The sequence below is a fragment of the Geospiza fortis genome, unplaced genomic scaffold, assembly GCF_000277835.1.
Source record: "Geospiza fortis unplaced genomic scaffold, GeoFor_1.0 scaffold874, whole genome shotgun sequence".
Classification (NCBI taxonomy): domain Eukaryota; kingdom Metazoa; phylum Chordata; class Aves; order Passeriformes; family Thraupidae; genus Geospiza; species Geospiza fortis.
Window position 1 is genome coordinate 1,564,798 of NW_005054456.1, and position 7,898 is coordinate 1,572,695.

Here is a 7,898-nt window from a genome sequence, read left to right on the forward strand (position 1 = left end):
CCACCCTCACGGCGGACTGGGTCCGGCGGAATGGAACGGAACGGAATGGAACGGAATGGAATGGAGTGATTAAGGTTGGCAGAAGACCTTCGAGATCATCAAATCCAGCCGTCCATCCACCACTGTCACCACAACCCCTAAACCACATCACTCAGCACCAGATCTCGGCGCCTCTCAAACACACCGTTGGTTCAAGAGGTGCAGTGGCAGTGCTGGGTGATGCGGTTTGGTGGTTTTGGGGTTGCGGTGCCAGCGCTGAGTGGATGGCTGGATTTGATGTTCTTGACGGTCTGTTCCAGCCTTGAGAGTTCTGTGATCCTAAACCACATCACTCAGTGCCAGATCCAGACAGCTCTTAAACACCTCCAGGGACGGTGACTCCATCTCCTCCTTGTGTAGCCTATTCCAACATCTGACCACCCTAACACTGATTTTTTTTTTTTCTAATACCAAATCTGAATCTCTGCTGTCGCCGTTTGAGGCCGTTTCCTCTCCGTGCAGACCCGGCAAACGAGAGCGGCCCCAGGTCACTACACGCTCCCGTCAGGGGTGATGAGCTCCCCCTGAGCCTCCTGGAGCCCCCGGCTCCCTCAGCCGCTGCCCATCAGACTCCAAGTCCTTCCCAGTTCCCCACTTTTGGTCTCTCCCAGATCCACAGGCCTTGCAGGACGTTCTCCAGCCCTTGCAGGAGCCCTGCTGCCCTTGGCTCCAGCACCAACACGTCCTTGTAAGAGGTCCAGAGCTGAACGCAGCGCTTGAGGTGTTGCCTCACAATAAGTAATACAAATTACAGATCTTTTTTACAAAGTTGTCATCATATTGCACATGTTGATCAAATTACAATATAGTGAGAAACCCAAATGCCGATACACATTTGAATTTTCAAGCTGCTACCATTTAACATCACAATGCATGGATGTTTTACACACGTATGCCTGCAGAAATTATTCTGCCATCTTGTTATTTTGTTTGTTATATTTCATCCATTAATTAATTAGTTTTATTTATAAAATTTTTCTTCATTTAGTTCCAGAATCCACTGCATGTCTTGAGGAAAACCTCTCCTTTCTCTTTGGTGTTCTTTGGTGTTTATCTATCAATGAATGTTTATTGAATATCAGCTGTTGGGGGGGGAAATAAAGCCATAAAACAATTGTTTTGGGTTTTGCCTGAAAAAAACTTTTCCAGTGGTTGTGCTTCCTTCTGAAGACAATTAATTCTTTTCCTCTCTGGCAATATTTTTGTCCTCCTTTGGCACGAGGAGCTTTAAAGGGTAGCATTTGAAAATACACCAGTAAAGATGGTGGTGGTGGTTGTTTGATTTTGGAAGTCAGTGCAGTGCCAGTGCTGCTGTATAGCCCTAGCACCTGTGGAGGTGGCAGGAAAAGCTTTCTGGGGAGAATCGTACAGATTTCATGTTCAAGAACAAGGCTGAGAAGCCAAGGTGTGGAGCACGGGCTAGAGGTGGAGGCTACAGTTTGTGTGCTTTATCAGAAAGTGATATTTAGTCCTATTTTATTCCTGATATTCCAAGCATGAGTGTATTTTCCTTTCTTTTTAAAGGAACTTAAAATGAACATAGGCAGTAGCTTTACTCCTTACAACACCCTCTAGGGATGATGCACCTCACAGGAATAGCGAGTTCTAACACACTCATTTTCAATGCGAGGCTCAGCAAGGCAGAAGAATGAATGAGTTTTAGAAACAGCACATCCAGCTGACTTCATGTTTTGTCATCGTGGTGTTTTACAGCTAATTATTAATAATACATTATCCCAGGAATGATGGTCATGTGCTACAGCATCCCAGATTTAATGTGAACTCCTAATACCAGGTTATGATGAGCCAATTGGTTTCATGGGAGAAAATTACAACACAAGGGGATCCAAACTTTATGGTAAACTGTTTTGACCATGTTGGCAAGGAACCCACAGGCATTAACTGCAGGAGCTTTCAGAACTTCTCAGTGCCTTGGGTTTGGCAAGCTCATTACCCACAAACTCGATTATTTACTTTCATCCATCTCATGAGAACAAGAAATGTCGTAATAAAGAATATAAAAAGACTGAAATTACAAAGTGGAGGTTGTCATTTAGTCACAGACTCAGCATTAACTCAGTTACTCTGTAGACCTCAGACTTAGAAATCATTTATCTCTCATCAGAGACATGATCAGCTCTGCTGATTTTTTGTAGCCCAGCTGTAATGCAGTCCAGTTTACAGTGACTTCAGTGTGTGCAGCTAATTATTTTAGTTAAAATACTGGGGAATAAAATATTTTTCTTTTTTTTTTCCCACAAAGCAATGCCTGATTAAAACAAACCCCAAACATTATATAAGGTCTGTAAGAACAATTTGGAGAGTAATTATTTAAGGAAAATCATTTTAGGAACAGGTTGAATCCTGTAAAAAAATCTCTTTAGCTGCTGTATTTCTGTGAAGGATTCAAGCACCATCCAAAAAGGAGCAGTCAGACAAATCTTGCCCTTCCTGCAGTCTTGGTTTAGGTACAAGCTGTAGCTGAAGTTAAACAGGGTGAAACCTCTGCAGCTGCCAAGAACAAACAGCCCAACCAAAACCCAGCTACTCACTCAAACATCCCTCACATTCTCTCTTTGGACAGTGCTTTATACCTTATGAACAAAGGCAACCTCTGTACAGGAGAAGATTCTAAAACAAGCTCTGCCAACTTGGCTTTAAGGACATTCACAAAAAACTGATTGCAAGGAGAGGAATGAAAATAATAAGGAAATGGATAATGGGTGTAAAGTGTTCTGGGAAAAGAGAACACTGAATGGCTCAGCCATTCTGCAGGTACTCCCATTTAAATCTTATCAGAAGACAAAAACCCAAACAAACCAATAAAACTTCTTGTAATTTTATTAATGGCCATTCAAATGTAGTTTAAAAATGATAATGAGTGAAGTTGACTGTGTGTCCCAGTTGGAGTCAAATATGGACATCAAAGTCCTGTGCCAAGGGAATTTGTGTCAGAAAGCTTTGAGCTCCACCCCAAAACACTGCAGGCAAACAAGTCTCTTCTCTGATTTCACTGTACAACAGCAGCTTGGTTTTAAACTCTGGAATAATTCTAAGCCAATAGGTATTAGATACTTAATTGCATTTGCTTGGTTTTGTACAAGACTGTTGATCTTATTTCCTTTCATTCTCAAAGAACCTACAAAATGTCCAGATGTTAAATCTAAAGTGAAGCAAAACAAGTCCCTATAAATCCCTTCAAAAGAACAAATGTTGCCAATGGTGACTGAAACCCTAATTACTACTACTGATTATTTTAGCATAAAGATGTGTATAAGGTACAGTGTTTCCAGTCCCGAAGCAGCTCTTTCATCTTCCACAATTACAAAATACAGAGGTTCCTCACTCACTCACTCAAATTCATATTAATTGAGCTCAAAGCACAGGAGTACAGCAGCACATTGGCTGGATGAGGTGTCACACTGTGCTGTATCCACAAGGACACGGGTTTAGTGCTCTGTACCTCAATAGCTGCATCTTCTATGTGCCACACGCTGCTCTCTGTGGTTCTGGGATAAATGCTCTGTTAAAGCATGAACAGATGCCTTTCCCAACCCAAGCCCAAGGCTTGTCTCAGTTTCTTGATGTTTCACATGGCATGTGTTGTACCCACCATTGGAGTCTCATGTCACTCCATGTCACTGCTGTCCTCTCTGTCCTATCTATGTAGGTAGCAAAGGTTACAAGGAGAAGTTTCTATCTACAGGCTTATACTGCAGCCAGCATCTGCTATTTCCTAGGCCTCTAATGCTGTGTTATACAAGTGATATTTCAGAGATGATATTTCATATATATGGACAGAGGTCTAGGTCTCAGTTACTTCATTCCTTACCTGTAACTTTGGTATCTTGCAGAGTTCAGCATGACACAAACAACCAACTCGGTCCTGCTCCTGTACAATTCACAAACTAATCCTTAAAATGAGCATTACAGAGCATCGGGACATTATAAGTACAAAGATAAAATGGCAACAAGAAGTAAGAATTTCCCACCATTTATGAGGTGGGAAGTATAAATCAATGTTCAGATTCTTCTTTTGGAAAAGGAGACAACTGAGATCAATGTGAATGCTGTGTGTAGGCTTAACCAGGTGGACTGCACTGCTAATAACAAGAACATTGGATTTTGTATTTCTTTATTTCCAAAAGTAATAGAACAATTCCAAACAAATCTGAAAAGGATTAATGCAAGTTGTACTTGTTTTGATTTAATATGCAATTAATATAGAGTCTGCCCTTGTTTTAAATACACAACAGATGTTTGTGGTTATAGTCAGTAACTGGAACATGCAAACTATTGAGGCTAGAAGTATAAAGAAGATAAATTTAAATATCAGTGAAAGACATTATAACCATTTGGGTTCTAGTATTTTTAAAAGATTTTTTTTCTGCTAAAAAAGAAATAGCTAATGCTAGTCTCATTTAAATAACCATCTTTAAGTTTCTGAATTAAACAAGTCTGGAGCACTGGATGGTTCTGGGGGCCATTGTCAGAGCTATTGTTTCAAGCCATCTGTGGATTATGACAAACATCTTCTCCTCATTTGAATTCAATATATTTTTAAAACCATCAGCACTTCCTTAAAAAGAAACCAATTTCAGTTGTACACCTTGATTTTCCATCTAAGAGAGGAGTTCACAGTTATGGATTTAACACATTCTTGTGCTTTCTGATACAGAATACCTTCTTTATAGTCAGACAATAAAGATATCCTAGAACAGCAGTTCCTAAACTTTCTGAATGAACAAATACTGTTAACTTCTTTATGAGTTAGGGATCACTGTCAGATCTATCTGAACATATTGACTTGTGGGTACTGGCAGGGGCATTGCAGTCTGTCCTCTGGGAATATCTGCATGAGACAAGTAAAGCTCCAAAGAGTGTGTAAGACATGGGCCTTAGAATGACATTCAGAGTGAAACACTCAGAGAACAGCCCATAGTTTTGGTCAGGCTCCCTCAAAATAGGTGGGTAATCTCTGTATGTGATTTGGGACTTGACTCTTGCCTATGTGGAGTTTATATCCTTTATCATAAAGAATACAGATCCTTTTGTCTCCCAGAGGAGATGTGAGTGATCACCTGTATCTTTATTTTTATAACCAGCTCAGCAACGTGTTCTGAGTGATTTTAGGCCAGCAGCTCTGCCTGGGCCTGGCAGTGACAATGTGTGGCTGGGGAGGGAACACACAGTCCCAGCTGGGACTGACACAACTTTGGGAAGGCATTTTCTTCAGGCTGTTTTTCAAAGCACAAGATGACAATTTTGGTGTATGGCCCAGGAGAATCTGTTGTCTGGAAACCCACCTGGCCCCACAAGGGAACTTTCTGAGAGCCCCAGGCTCTCCCTGTAAGAAAGGAGAGATGACTGATTATTCATTAAATATCAGCAATCAGCACGTCACTATCTCTCACACAACACCCACACACGAGTGACTTGTTGCCAGACCTTGTCCCAGAGCTGCTGGCTTTGAGCTCAGCTGACACAAACCACCCTGCAGAGCTCTCATTGCTTTACACTCCAGCAACATTGTCTGCTTGAATGGTGTGGAACAGCCGGGCAGAAAAGCTGTAAACAAAACACACACACTGCCTTTGTGTTTTATGGCAACTTCCATGGTTTTCTGAACTGAAAGTGTGGACTTTCCTGCAAATTACATTAGTGCTGCTGCAAAGTCTTTGTGCATTGCTATTTGTTACCTGGCCAGCAGCACAGAGGCATCTCAGTGTTGTCCAAAGTGCTTTCCCGTTTCCAGTACTTTTGGCAATGTGTGTTGCCTTCATGCTCTTGTATCATCTTGGAGAGGATAAAATTTAGTTATCACAAGAACTACTGCCTGGCAGGAAACCAGCCTTCTGACAGGTATGCAAAGGCTTGTAATGATTAAAGTGTCTGTGTGTGGGCTAAAACTCACCAGGATTTTACATATCCCATCAAACAGTTCTTGCCAGTTTTCAGCTCATCACTTCATGGAAATGCACTGCAGTTATCAGCAACCTATTACATTTAAGATTGAAAAACAAAAAGCAATTCTTAGTGCAAATAGACTGTGAAATGTATTTGAAAAGCAAGGTAACAATGGCAAATTATATTTTAAGAGCTTTCTTGTAACAGTAACTATCACACTAACAGTACAACATTGGGACACTGGGAATACTTAAACTTGATAGGCTAGCCTGAGGACTGCAGTAAGCTTTAATAAGACTATAAAGTCATTACCTGGAGTACCATTTACCATGGTTTCACTTGTCAGAAGTCAAGAGATGGACAGTGTTTTAAAGACTCGTGGCTCAGATTCTGCCAGTGTACACTGCCACGCTTCCATAGTCTGAACCTGAGCATTAATTCTCAGAAATATCCCGGGAGTATGGAAAAAATGTGCTAATCAGATTAAGTGCAGTGTTGGACTTTTCACTTTAAAATAGTAAGCCTTACCTTAAACACATGGAAAATCTAGCAACTGCTATAGTGCTGAATTTGTGTTTATCTCCCCTTCTTCCTGTAGCTCATTTGGTGACATTGTCTATACAATAAAATTGTGGGGATAAAGCCCCAAAAGCATTTGAACCCAGGAAAGGCACCAAACGAATCACTCAAAAGAGATTTTAAATTAAATTAGGTAATAAACTTTCAGGTTCCTCCTTCCAGAACAGGCATGATGACAAAGGTGCAATGCTGGGCAACATTCTGCACGTGAGAGCAAGGACCCCCGGGACTAAAATCAGCAAATGGCAAGTGAGGGAGTTTTACTGCAGGAGAGGAGAGAATTAGGGAGAGTTCACCACAGGAGTCAGGCAGGAGATTAGTTTTCATTTGGTTTAGCTTCAAGTCAGATGTGCTTCTAAATCATCACAGAGAGAGATGAATGCAGTTGTGATTGTGGATTTGGGAGACAGAGAAAGAGGGAGAAGATTGGCAGCAAGATTGCCTTGGCCACAAACGCCATTTTTGCTTTACAAAAGCAGAGATGAATACTGAGCTGTGCACGCTCAGCCCTGTGCAGAGCAGCCTGGAGAAGACAAGCCTCAAACACAGGACAAGACAAAGGCCACAGAAAGCTGCTTCAGCCTGTCACCTCTGAACTGGATGCTTCTGCTTAAAATATCCCAAACAATTCCACAGTCTCTCCCCTTCCTCCACTTAGCGAGCTCCAGACTCGACCATAGTACAGCTGTAATAAAAGAAATGAACAAACCAACAACAAGTTTGAATCGGTGCAATTCATTTTACTTTCTTGCATCCATTTTTGTTTCTCTCAAATTGCCTCTACCCAGTTACTTTTCCATTTTGAACACCCCATCCCCTGCCCCCCTCCCATAAAATGCAACCTCTACTTATAGGGTAATTTCATCCTATAGCTTCTTATAACTTGATTTTTTTTAAGCTAACTATTGTTTAATTACTACTTTGAAGTCAATTTAGCAGAAGAAAAATCCCTAGTTTAAGGTGGCTTTTTGCATCCCCACCAAGCTATTCAGCAGGGCATTCATCCAGGATACAAAACTAGGCTGAAGCTTTAGGAGTTGAATGGATCACTCCAGTAGAGATTTAATTTCCATGAAATTCCTCCATGAAAATCCACTCACTCCTCTTAGATCTGACAGACAGCCAAAGACCAGCCACTACCTTTGAACTGAGTAATTTTTAAATGCATCCCACCCCTCTTTGCCCCCCATGTAAATATGAATTGCTGAGGCTCAGAGTTCTCTGGTAGACTTTAAACCACTCCCAGAGCGCGGGCAGGAGGGGAGGGAAAGGCAAGCACATGGCTCTGTGATGACCGAACTTAGGGGAGCTCGATGACTGAGCCCCAAATCGCTCCGCTGCGGCTGAACCCAGAGCTGTTCCCGCAGGGGCCG